Here is a 14,659-nt window from a genome sequence, read left to right as displayed (position 1 = left end):
TGTATGCATTTATGTGAGCTTCCATGGAGCAGTCTTTCCAAAAAAATTGCAAGCATATCTCCTGTAATCTTTTTCAGATATTATGTCAAATATTATGCAAAAGTTAAAAATATAAACTCAAACTTATTTCAAGTCCCACATACCTTAAACTAAAGAGGATGCCCATTTTGTAAAGGGTTATGAAACAAAGTAAAGAAGGGGGAAGAAAGAAGAAAGGTGTAATGAAAATGTAACCATTGGCTTGAAGGTTATAGATAACAGTTTATATTTAAGTGGCTCGACAACCTGAATATTATTATTTTCTGCAAATGTAATGAAAGGTGCTTACATGACTAGGGAGTTATCAGAAGTAGGGAGAGAACATATTAAGTTGTTTTCTGGTGTATTCTAAATATTAGGACTTGATAGACAAAAAAACCACCGTAGGTAAAGACTGTTATCCTGAAAGGTACCCCTAATGCTATGGAATGCAGCTGCAATTGTGTAGCAAGCTATAGTTTGGCCTTAAGGATATGAAATTTCAAGAAAGGGATGAGACAGGAAAGGAGAAGCAAGGCTACCATGAAATGTCATGGGATGAAGGCAAGCAAAGGATTGCATTAAATGATGCTCATTCAGAAAGCTCTGTAGTGTATCTTCACCTGAGCCACATATTGCTATCTTTACATAGCTGTTTGGCATTATCATTACCATGCAGATGTATCCTGGCTATCACCACCACCATGCATATTCATGATAGCAGCTTACTGTCATCCCCAACAGAAAGATTGTCCAATTTACTTGGAGGTGTCTGTATCTCACTCAAAGAAAGGATCCACTGTCTTTTGGGTCTTTCCTTAAAATGAGATGTTGGGACAACCAGGCAAAGTGGGCCTTTGTGACTGCACAGCAGTGCCACCAAGTGCTTTGCTACTGCAAGAAATCCTATTTAATCAGTACTTGCCACAATGCTCTCTGGGGCCACTTATATTGGGGCAGCAGGGGAGGCACAAACAGACAGCAGGCAGCCTTGCAGTGGTCCGGGAAGACAAGGATGTGCGGTTCCTCCTGGTCCACTGCTTGAGACATAAATGACAGTACTACGCCGACTCATTTACTGATCCTGATTCACTGGGCACTCAGAATCGTAGAGGGCTCTGCTGCAGGCACAAAACAGAAGGCTGAGAACAACTCTGCGATCTTTACGAATCCCAAGAACTAGTGGTGCAGATAATTTACATTGTTCAGACCCTGAAATATGACTCCTCTAACCATAACCTGCTTGCAGGCTCCCAGAATGTGGAGGGAGAATGACAGGGGAGGATTTGTGGCTTCACCTCTCTCATATCACTATATGAAAGGGTAATCAGGCAATTGTCAATTTACTCTTATATAAAATATTGGTCTTGGGGATATTTCTTTAGCGCAGTGGAACTGTGTAAACCATTTTCTTAGGTTTGGCTTCCAGGGGAACGGAGGGGGTTCTTTTTCCTTGTACAATATATCTACTGTTATAAAAGTATAACAGAGAACGAATAAAAGCAACATTTTTTCTTTGTTTTGCCCCTGGTGGGATGTCACAAACGCAGGCCCTCAAAGCCCTGAGGATTCAAGTAAAACATTTTTTCTTAAAGAACCAGGACTCCCACAAGCAAGTCAAAGGGGAATTAAAAAGTTCCCCGACTGTAGGAATACAATCCTCAGTGATGAAGTACTATTTATTTTAAAAGCTAGAGGAGCCGAGAATTAGACCAAGCTGAGGCAGGTAGGTGAGAAAAGAGGGAAACATTCAAGATAAAGCATATTCCCTTGGCTCCACGTATGTATACAAGAGATACCACAGAGCCTTGTGTTATTTATAGTTATAACGACAAAATGCCCATCACAGTGGCAGCAGATTGTTTCTAGGTGGAGGGGCCTGGCCATTGAAGACAGGAAGCTGTGCTATACAGTCAGACCATTGGTCCTTCTAGTTCATTACTGTCTATACTGACAGGCAGTGGCTCTTCAGGGATTTAGAGAAGAGTCCAGGCCCACTTAGAGATGCTGGGGACTGAACCTAGAACCTTCTGCAAAGGGAAGGAAGGAAGGAAGGAAGGAAGGAAGGAAGGAAGGAAGGAAGGAGCAAGTGTTCTCCCACGGAGGTGTGGCTTCTCTCCATTTCAGGCTCTCTACTCTGTCCACAGAACTGCTCTGGCCATCCTGCTAGTGATGGCTGGGTGGTGGTCAGGTTTTGTCCTCTCACTACAAAAATGTCCATAAATGTGTATGTTTAAACCCCACACAAGACTGAATGCTAGCCAATCACTTACATAAAGCATGTTAAGGAATGTACTTGGGATGGACTGACGCAGAAAGCCCCAAGCATTTTAATAATCACTCATATCCTCACTTTCATCTGCATAGTGTTGTCCTGGGTTCTGTTTCTTGATCACGCTCTAGTGTGACATTATATCAAAGACTATTTTCAATGCATGTCAGTCCTATTAAAAAGAACCTAATGTTCAGACATCATAGTGCTGGCTGTCACATCATTTCTTTAAAAATGACTATGTATTAAAAGGGCAACCTGAAGACATAAAAGAAAACTAGGAATGAAAATGCTTAGGCATGAGCTAGCCAAAGCTAAAGGCATGTGCTTAGCTCTCATCAACAGAAATCAGTGGGATTCAGACATGCTTACATTTGATTGCTATCTATTTTCCTGAAACTACATTAAGAAAACATGTTTAAGTCAATTTGGAATCATTGCGACTTGCAGCTCAATGTGCTACATGTTTGCTCAGAAGTCTCTCTGGATAATAGCTGCAAGTAACTTTGCAAAGCATAGTAGGTCTACCTCTCTTTTAAATCAGAACCAGTGAAGGCGGTAAAGGTCCTGCGTGAGTGTCTGGAGGCGGTTGGAAGATGGATGGCGGCTAACAGATTGAGGTTGAATCCTGACAAGACAGAAGCACTGTTTTTGGGGGACAGGAGGCGGGCAGGTGTGGAGGATTCCCTGGTCCTGAATGGGGTAACTGTGCCCCTGAAGGACCAGGTGCGCAGCCTGGGAGTCATTTTGGACTCACAGCTGTCTATGGATTCACAGGTCAAATCTGTGTCCAGGGCAGCTGTTTACCAGCTCCATCTGGTACGTAGGCTGAGACCCTGTCTGCCTGCGGACTGTCTCGCGAGAGTGGTGCATGCTCTGGTTATCTCCCGCTTGGACTACTGCAATGCACTCTACATGGGGCTACCTTTGAAGGTGACTCGGAAACTACAACTAATCCAGAATGCGGCAGCTAGACTGGTGACTGGGGGCGGCCGCCGAGACCATATAACACCGGTCTTGAAAGACCTACATTGGCTCCCAGTACGTTTCCGAGCACAATTCAAAGTGCTGGTGTTGACCTTTAAAGCCCTAAACGGCCTCGGCCCAGTATACCTGAAGGAGCGTCTCCACCCCAATCATTCTGCCCGGACGCTGAGGTCCAGCGCCGAGGGCCTTCTGGCGGTTCCCTCATTGCGAGAAGCAAAGCTACAGGGAACCAGGCAGAGGGCCTTCTCGGTAGTGGCGCCCGCCCTGTGGAACGCCCTTCCAGCAGATGTCAAAGCGATAAACAACTACCTGACATTCAGAAGACATCTTAAGGCAGCCCTGTTCAGGGAAGTTTTTAACGTGTGATATTTTACTGTATTTTTGGTTTTTATGGAAGCCGCCCAGAGTGTCTGGGGAGGCCCAACCAGATGGGCGGGGTATAAATAATAAATTATTATTATTATTATTATTATTATTATTATTATTATTATTATTATTATTGGTTACAGTGGCACTTATTTCCAAGCATTCATCATACAGTAGAATTGGGTTCAGAGATGTTCCATTCTGCACTTAATTTCCATTCAGTGGGGTTTCAGCACAGAGTGTTTCTCTGGGATGTGTGTGGGAGCTGCTGACACTGGTGTGCAAATGGCAACAACTTACTGAAAGCTCTCTGGAATAATGCTTGCAGTAGTGATAGGGTGATAGCCATCAGATTCTCAGAGAAAATGTATAGTCGTACCTCGGCTCCCGAACGCCTTGGGAATCGAATGTTCCAGCTCCTGGATGATTGAAAACCAGAAGTGAGTGTTCCCGTTTTCAAACTTTTTTTGGAAGCCGAACATTTGGTGCAACTTCTGCTATTGTATCTGGCACACCTGTGCAATCGGAAACCACTCAGAAGCCGCACCTTGGTGTTTTAGAAGTCGAACAGACTTCCGGAACAGATTCTGTTCGACTTCCGAGGTACAACTGTAAAGGGTTATGCAGTCTTGATCTGAGAAGATATCATCTGAGCACATAGGAATTCCCTGTGAACCACATGGAATTATCAGCATGACGAGAGCAACTGTTCCATGATAACCAGAGCACATGGCTTGGATGCAAAAGGCCCCAGATTCCATCTGTGGCATTTCCAGGTAGGGCAGAGATAGAACATCTCTTTACAAAAGGGTTACAGAGCTCAAACCTCTAATTAGTGTGGATTAATGCTTGAATAAGTTTAGGAAAGCACTTAGTTAACTAAAACTAAAATGTGTACATGCATACACAGACACACACATCTTGAAATTGTTTCAGCGGAAAGGTCACGAGCCAGTAGGAGACGTAAATTTAAACCACTCAACTGTTCAGCATTAGTGGGAATTTTCCCAACTTCATTATGTTTGAGTATATGTTACCTTGGTTTGTTATATAAGATGTAAGGGAACAGAGGCCAATTGTCTAATGATGGAAATGTCAGAGAAAGTTTACCTCACAATAGAGTTCAAATGTTGAGCATAGAGCATATTATAAAGCATACAGGCCTGTGAGTGTTCTGTGTCCTCTACAAACATTTGAAACAGGATTAGCTGAGGTAGATGATGATTCCTCAAGGAGCCAAGAACATGTACATATGCTTGCAGAAGAATGCATTTTTCATCAACTCAGTGCTCTATGTGGCTCACTGTATGGCCAGGCATCAATTTACACAGGGACAGCATGTATATGGGGAAGGTCATTCCCACACACCACTGGCCACATCATAATTGCATTTACCAACAGAAATAGGGATGCAATTACGATGTCATTGAAGATGTATGTGAGGGACATCCATGCACATTGTTTTTTTCCAATACATGTGTGAATGAGTGTTTCTTTGTGTGTGTGAATGGTTCAGGCCTCACAGACTGCCATCACCAATCAAAGTTACTGGCATGCAGCTCCTAGTCACCCACAACCACTTGTGGTCTTTGGGGGCAAAAATAATCTTCCATCCAGGATCTGTATATATACGGATCCATTTTCTTTTTGAATCAAAATACTGAGATGACCAGCAAGTCAGATCTGCTAAAAACACACACACACACAATGGAAAAAATCACAAGAAAACATTGCTGGAATGAAGGCTTTCTGTTCATGGTCAAATATACTCAACATACTCTGGACAGTATTTGTTTTTACAATGCCTGTCTCTTTCAAAGGAAACTTTTCAGGGAAAGTTAAAAAAAAAGATTGCTATGGAAACCTTTTCTTCATTTTGAAAAGCTTTCATCACCAGTCTAGTTGCTTTCTTATGCCTCAAAGGCTTACAGCCATCACTTTGCTTTTACCTACAGTTACCATTTGGAGGCTATTAATCCTCTGCTCCTAAAAATAACTGTTTTCTTGCTCTAAATTTTTCCTCAGCTGAACGAAGCAAGGTGGGGAAAATATTTCTCTCTCTCTCTCTCTCTCTCTCTCTCTCTCTCTCTCTCTTTCTGTGTGTGTGTTTGTAAAATTACTTTTCATATTTCCCCCATAATATGGAGGATAACAATATCATTTAAAGACAGTCATTTTCAGTTGGCAACAGAAATATTCCCCCCACCCCTCATTTTACTTAGAATTGCAGCGAAGCACTTGCCAGAGATTCAACCTCTTACCAACAAGCCCTCTTTCAAGCTGAGTTCTTCCCTCAGGCTGGTGATGAATATAAATAAATGACATAAATGGTCCCATCTGTCAGCCGAAGGAATGTAAACCCCTGCTAAGGCCAAAAAACATTGATAGCTTACTGGGCTGCTGTGCCATGACTTCACATGCAGCATTAAACCACATGTGTTTGTCCTACATTGCACACTGCAGGAAAGGGCTGCTAGTTTCTGCCCTTGGATTTAAGGATGGAACATACGCGACTAACTCAAGTGACACCCATGTCCAATCTAAGTAGTTTCCTTCACAGAGCCTACTGATATTTCTTGTGTGCGGTTTTTCAATCTGTCAAAAAGAGACATGCCATGTCATGGATAGGCAAACTAAGGCCCGGGGGCCGGCTCCAGCACAATCACCTAAATCCGACCCGCAGATGGTCCGGGAATCAGCGTGTTTTTACATGAGAAGGATATTTCCTTTTATTTAAAATGCATCTCTGGGTTATTTGTGGGGCATAGGAATTCATTCTCCCCCCCCAAAAAAAAAATATAGTCTGGCCCCCCACAAGGTCTGAGGGACAGTGGACTGAAAAAGTTTGCTGACCCCTGTGCCATGTTGTCTTTAAACATGTCACACATACCCATTGTTTTTGTATGGAACCCTTGATCCATAAGAAAGAGATTCTAAGGCTGCGTTGACATGGCAGTTTATTCCATTTGCCTAATGTTTCCCTAACTGTGAATTTCTGCATCATATTGGGGCTTTCACATGGCACAAAGTCCACTTCTAGAAAATCGATGAACTATAACACAGCTATGACGTGCTGCTAAGGACAAACTTCTCAGAACTCAAGCTCATACTTAACATAACGCAACACCCTTTCTCATCAAAGTACCATAGGAATAGTAGATGTCAGGCATACATGCAGCTAAGTCTGTGTGGTCATTTTCTCTTTCCTCATGTCCTGCTTTTTGTGGAACTAGTCTAGCATAGCTGTATATGCTTATTCATATCTCAAGGGCTGTCACATGGAGGAGGGGGCATGCTTGTTTTCTCCTGCTCTGGAGGGTAGGACTCGAACCAATGGGTATAAGTTACAAGAAAGGAGATTCTGACTAAACATTCGTAAAAAACTTTCTGACCGTAAGAGCTGTTCAGCAGTGGAACAGACTCCCACGAGAGGTGGTGGACTGTCCTTCACTGAAGGTTTTTAAGCAGAGCTTGAATGGCCATCTATTATGGATGCTTCAGCTGAGATTCCTGCATTGCAAGAAGTTGGACTAGATGTCCCTTGGGGTCCCTTCCAACTTTAAGATTCCATGATTCTATGATTCTAAGTGCTATAGAGATCAGTGGTCTGAGTATTTTCAAAGTGATTTGCTTTGGTTCAGGGTTTGAGGTAGAATTCAGTGTTGCACTGCGGTGAATACCCCATCAGCACAAGCATTGTGACTTGCAAGGTGGAACAACCCCCCATCTCCCCATTTCACTCCCTGTTCTGGGGGTGCTCCTGGGAAGGAGAGAGGAAGGTCCCACTGCACAAGCGGAAGCCCTCAAGCTCACGAGTCTTGTTATATGAATCCCATCCTCAGACCCCATCTGCAGTAGAGGTTCACCGCTGATATGGATTACCAAAAGCACTTTGAATATTGTATAAATCATATACAACAAGAACGTGTCAGATTTAAAACTTTGAGTATCTCATAAGAGAGCTACGTACTTCTTAATATTTTGTATTGCATTTTAGTTTGCAAAGTAGGTTGTAACAGACACATCAGTAACTAGCTGCTGGTGTCTTTGCATTGCATTAAATTGGAATCACGTTACAGTGGTACCTTAGTTTTTAAACGTCTCATAAGTCAAACATTTTGGCTTTCAAACGCCGAAAACCCAGAAGTAACTGCTTCAGTTTTTGAATGCTTTTCAGAAGCTGAACGTGCCACGTGGTTTCCGTATTGAGCTTTCCGGATGTAAACGCTTCTGGAAATGCATGCTTTGGTTTTCGAACATTTCAGAAGTCAAATGGATTATGTTTGAAAACCGAGGTACCACTGTATTTATTTTGAATATTTATTGCCATTCTGCATCACCCTCCTTGTAAGGACCTAAAATGAAGTGCATGAGGATTAGCCTATTGCTATCTTTACAACAACCCTGTTCTTCTTTGGCGATCACTCGTAGCTGGGTAAGATTGTCTTCCATAAACAGGGTTTTAACAATGAGTCCGTAAGTGACTGTGGAGGCTAGTTCTGGATCCACACATCCTTCCACAGTGTAGACATTGGTTTCCGGGTGGGAGTTGATCATGGTGTGGATTTGCCAAGCGTGCCTTCCTCTTAGAATGTTTCTCCCTTGTTTCCTGAGTTCAAAGCCCATGACACCTTTGGTAAAGGCTGTTCTCCAACTGGAACACTCGCAGGCCAGTGTTTCCCAGTTGTCAGTGTTTATACTATATTTTTTTAGATTTGCCTTGAGACAGTCTTTAAACCTCTTTTGTTGACCACCAGCATTACACTTTCCATTTTTGAGTTCGGAATAGAGTAGCTGCTTTGGAAGACGATCATCAGGCATCCGCACAACATGACCAGTCCAACGAAGTTGATGTTGAAGAATCATTGCTTCAACACTGGTGATCTTTGCTTCTTCCAGTACACTGATATTAGTTCGCCTGTCTTCCCAATTGATGTGTAAAATTTTTCGGAGACACCGTTGATGGAATCTTTCGAGGAGTTGGAGATGGCATTTATAAGTGGTCCGTTTTTCACAAGCATATAGTAAGGTTGTCATTCTTTGTCTAGCTCCTTCCCTTTGACCTTACAGCCTTGGGTGACCCTGCTGGGAGTACAAGATTCTTGACGGCTTCGCTCACAAGAGTCATAGGAACATGCAAGCCCACTCACCACAACAAGGTGGTGGTCCAGCTAGTGGGAACAACCCTGTAAAGTAGATGAGGCTGAGATACAGAGAGTGACTAGTCTGTGATCACTCAACTACCTTCATTGTTAAGTGGGGATTTCTGGTTGAAGCCAAATATTTTGTAACTACATCTTACTGTCTCTCAATTCTGTCTGTTGACTCACCTGATATACCTCAATATTGTTTTTTCTATGACTAGTTGTCTCTGCCTGGGAAAACAATTGATATTGGATGTTTAGATCAATCGTCCCATCCTAGAGATACACAGTTTCGCACATACCTACCTGCTCCCCTGAATAGCAGGCCCTGTAAATGCTGATCACCTTTTTATTTATTTGGAAGAGATTGGGTGACTTAATCAAAGTCCTTTCCCTCCTCATCCCCTGGCAGAGATGGCAAAATGGGGCTTGGATCATTACCTTCAGGGCTGCTGTTCTATTGGACATTCATATAGATATTCCAGATGGATATTGACAAGCTGGAACGTGTGCAGAGGAGGGCAACCAAGATGATCAAGGGTCTGGGAACGAAGCCTTATGAAGAATGGTTGAGGGTATGTTTAGCCTGGATAAGAGGATACTGAGAGGGGATATGAGAGCCATCTTAAAATATCTAAAGAGCTGTCACATGGAAGATGAAGAAAGCTTGTTTTCTCCTGCTCCAGAGGGCAGGACCCAAACCAGTGGGTTCGTTACAAGAAAGAAGATTCCAACTAAACATCAGTAAGGCCTTTCTGAAGTTAAGAGCTGTTTGGCTGTGGAAAGAACTCCCTCGGAAGGTGTTGGACTTCACTGGAGGCTTTGAAGCAGAGCTTGGATGGTCATCTGTCATGGATGCTTTAGTTGAGACTCACACGTTGCAAGGTTCCCTTCCAACTCTATAATTCTATGATTCTGCACTCAGGCCACTGTGTGGGGCTTATTTTTACTCATTATCCCTATGGAGGCTTACAACATAAGATTCCACACCGCCTGTCCCTCCAGCTCAACTGATGGCAAGCAATGAGATGGCATTGCCCGCCATACATTCAGCTGCCCACAACCCTTTGTGTAATGTCATTTTAAAATGTCAGAAGTGATGACTCGGTATAGGTCTCAACAGCATATGAATTTTCAAACTAGTGGGATTAAATATGAATAAACAACTGAATGAAGAACCCCTTGATATTTGAAACATTAAATGAGGTAGGGATGCATTCTGGGTATAGAAAACACAATACCATCAAGTGTACTGCATTTGTATTCAAGCTATGACTGCCTCTGGAGGATGTCAAGGCAAATCAGTCATGAGGTTCTTATATTACAGTATTTGCAGTATTTGATGATAATAGTTAGCAAAAAAACCTCTATGCTGCCTTTGTAAATGATGTGAGATCACCCCCCACAGGATATAATGCATAATGGCAGGATTCTTTAATATCGTCTGATGATTAAAAAAAAAAGTAGCACCCCAATTCGAAATGCCAGTCCAAACATTTTCTTGGAAGGGAATCATGTTGATATTAATAATGGATAAATCCTTGCAGCTGTACTCAGGATCACAGACTAATAGGCTGGTTCTGACTTAAGCCATTTTATTTGAGACACTGCAAACAAGGGTTTGCACCATCACAGCGAAACTCTATGGAAAGTGTGGCAATTGTCCAGGTCTTTCCACAGAAAAAAATATGCTGGGCTCACTCATTTATTTCAGTTAGAATTGAAAACCACTCTGGGTGTACACAAGACTTTTTACTTGTTCCTTTCTTGCTGCCATTGAATATGCTATAAAAATTGACTTGAGGGGTATCCTGTCTGCTTGACAAACGTTGCTTCATTGGTGTGGATTGTCTCAGGGTGTCCATGGTGTACCTTTGGATTGGCACCAGGCCTTCATGCTAATAACACCTTTCCCCAAATTTTTTTGCATACAAGTTTAGCACCTAGGGCTACTAGTTATCCAGTCTACTAGTGCTGTTTTTCTTTGGCTAAAAACTGCAGCAGGGAAGGAACTGGAATAGGATCATGGCAGTGGGGAATGTGTGTTAAACCAACCAATTTTATTTACCTAACTCTATTATTGAGTGCTTTTAACAGAGGAAGAGAGAAAAGACAGATGCAATATGAGAAGTATTTCACCATGTATGCATCAACCAGGGTGGGGTTGGAGAGCTATTTAAGGCAGGAAAATGGTAGTTAATCTCTCTCCCTCAGTGCCATGCCTCAAGTCTGAGTTCTCTCCCTCAAGGCTGCTTTAACCAAACCAGGCAACATGTAATTTGGCCAGTGTTTGCATTCAACCACCAAAGACAGCATAAAGCAGAATCGATTCCCCCTTTCCCTCAAATGATGCTTTATTACTGTATGTAATATTTACCGTACTTGTGTCTCAATTCCTAAGACAATATGCAGTACATAGAGAGTGACAGATAGAAATGCTGGACATTATGAGAGCCTTGGAAGAATCCAGAGCAGACAGGATGAGGCTTGTCAGAGCACACTAGGCCTTGCCTTGCCTGTTCTGAAGTTGTCAGTGTACTGCCTTTGACACCATGGAGGACTCAGAGTAGCAGAGCTGCACATGGCATGGCTTGAAGACATCACAGGCTATACTATGCCTATCACAAATCATCTCAGATCAGGCCTAGGACCCACCAGAAAGTGACGGGGTCCAAAACCTACCCCCATTCTAACTGTAAACCGTGGTTGCAAACTAAATTCTGGTTGAAATATCAGCCTCACACTTAGCACCAACCTGTCCACTTTGGTTTCCCAGGTTCCCTGGACTTTGAATAAACTAATCCTCCCTCCAAGAAAACTTAGACCTGATTGACATTTGGAGGTTTAAAAACCCAACACGAAAACAGTTCACGCACTTTTCAGGGGTACACCAGAGCTGGGGTAGAATAGACCAGATCTGGGTCTCTAGAGAGCTCTCGATAAGATCGGTGAAATGTGAAATAGAGCCCAGAACTCTCTCGGATCACAACCCAATATTTTTGGAAATAAAATGTAAACTATCAGGACCATATAGATGGAGAATGAACGACTACTTACTGGAACAGGACGAGATTATTGGTAGAGCAAAGAACATCTTGAAAGAATACTTTGAGTTAAATCTGAATAAGGGAACTAAAATTGATGTGGTCTGGGATGCAAGTAAGGCTCTTCTCAGAGGCTTCCTGATCCAACAGAATAAATATAAAAAAAACTTAAGAGAAGCAAAGAAGGAAGAAATATTTAAACAACTAAAAGAAGCAGAGGGGAAACTAATAATAAATCCTGAGGATGAGAGGACTAAACAGCTCTGCAAAGTACTACAAACCCAATACACAACACTCCTAAATCAAGAGATAGAATGGGGAATAAAAACGATGAAACAAAAGTATTTTGAGTCGGCAAATAAAACGGGTAAGTTGTTAGCATGGCAACTGAGAAAAAGGAAAAAACAAAATGTAATCAATAAAATTAGAAGGGAAGATCAAATAACAGAAGATCCCAATGAGATAAAGGAAAAGTTCCTCCAGTACTATGAAACCTTGTACAAAAAAAAGGAGGACGAAGACATAAATGAGATAGGAAGGTATTTGGAAAGGAATGGAGGGGAACAGCTGTCAGAGGAAGAAAAGGCACTACTAAATGAACCAATAATGGTGGAAGAGGTCAGACACGCTATCAAAAAAATGAAACCTGGGAAGGCCCCAGGCCCAGACGGCCTCTCCCAAAAATACTATAAAACTTTAGAGGAACATTTGGCCCCGATACTTAGCAAAGTAATTAATAATATTCTGCAAGGAGGGGAAATGCCGGATTCGTGGAGAGAGGCATATATTACAGTAATACCCAAAGCAGAGTCAGATACACTCGACGTAAAAAATTACAGGCCAGTTTCATTGCTTAACAATGATTATAAGATCTTTGCAGGAATAATGGCGAGCAGATTAAAGAAATATCTGAACAGAGCGATTCATAAAGATCAAGCCGGATTCCTGCCCGGTAGGCAAATAAAGGATAACGTAAGATATGTAGTTAACATAATTGAATATCTGGACCTCAGGGTTGATATCCCTGCTGCTTTAATCTTTATAGACGCCGAAAAGGCTTTTGATAATGTATCTTGGCACTTCCTTATAAAATGTATGGAGAAGGTAGGAATAAGAGGACCATTCCTAGAAGGTATAAGGGCAATTTACTCAGCCCAAAGAGCAAGGCTAATTATTAACAGTAGCCTGACGAACTCATTTACGATTACAAAAGGCACAAGGCAAGGGTGCCCCTTATCACCCCTTCTATTTATTATGGCCCTGGAAGTCATACTGAACAAAATAAGAGAAACACAGGAAATAAGAGGGATCAAAATCGGTATAAAGGAATATAAAGTAAAGGCTTATGCCGACGACCTAGTAATTACAATAGAAGACCCCATAAAAGGGATAAATAAAATTATTGAACTACTAGAGGAATTTGGAAGGTCATCTGGGTTTAAACTAAACAAAATTAAAACAAAGATGCTGATAAAAAATGTAGACGAACAATCGAAAAATAAAATTGAGTTCGAATCCGGGATAAAGACATCGAAGAAGGTTAAATATCTGGGTATCTGGGTCTCCCCAAAAAACATAAATCTGGTGGAAGACAACTATAACAGAACTTGGAGAGAGTGTAAAAAAGACTTAGATAGTTGGAGTAGATTACAACTCTCGTGGGAGGGGAGAATGGCTGCCATCAAAATGAATATCCTCCCAAAAATGACATTCCTATTCCAGAACATCCCAGTAGTCAGGGGTACAACAATGTTTAAAGAGTGGCAGAGGACCCTGTCTAGGTTCATCTGGCAGGGCAAAAGGGCCAGGATTAAATATAAGCTACTCACTGACAGAAGAGATAGAGGAGGGTTCGCGGTCCCGAACCTGCAATTGTACTACGAGGCCTCCTGTCTCTGTTGGACTAAAGAATGGATAACTTTAGATAACACTGACCTATTGGATCTGGAGGGCTTTGATGCTAGGTTTGGGTGGCACGCATACTTATGGCAGGAAAAGGGGAGAGTACATAAAGGATTCTCCAACCATATTATAAGAGGGGCGTTGTTGGAAGTATGGAACAGATGTAAGAGGTTGATAGAGAAAGACACCCCATGGTGGCTGTCACCCATTGATATTCTAGCAATTAAGAAACTAAACATGGAAGGCAAAAGGTGGACATACGCTGATCTTCTGAGAAGGTCTGATAAAGGATGGGAAATTAGGCCCTACGAAGAGTTAAAAGATAAATTAACGGGATGGTTTCAATTCCACCAAATCAATGCCCTCTGGAACGAGCATAAAAAAGTCGGTATGAGTAAGAACAAATCCAAGTTCCAGCTAGAAATAATAGAAGGGAAATCTAAACTCTTATCCAAAATGTACAACCAGCTATTAGACTGGGACACTATGGACGAGGAGGTTAAAGAGGTTATGATTAAATGGGCCATAGATTTAGGACACCCCCTAGAATACGAAAGATGGACCAAACTATGGAATAAGGATATGAAATTTTCAGCTTGTGTTGGACTCCGAGAAAATATGGAAAAGATGATGTACCGTTGGTACATCACACCAACAAAATTAGCTAAAATGTATAAAACCGGAGACAAGACCTGTTGGAAGTGCAAGAAGAAAGAAGGAGATTTTCACCATATGTGGTGGACATGCGAGGAGGTAAAGAGGTTCTGGAGCTCAGTCTATGAGGAATTAAAAAAGATTCTAAAGTACACCTTTCCTAAAAAACCTGAGGCATTCCTCCTAGGAATGGTGGGGGATGAAATCAAGAAAGAGGACCAAACCCTATTCCAATATGCAACAGTATCCGCTAGGATACTGTTGGCACAGAA

This window comes from Podarcis vaucheri, assembly GCF_965113315.1.
Source record: "Podarcis vaucheri genome assembly, chromosome: 1".
Lineage (NCBI taxonomy): Eukaryota > Metazoa > Chordata > Lepidosauria > Squamata > Lacertidae > Podarcis > Podarcis vaucheri.
This window is presented reverse-complemented; position numbering follows the sequence as displayed.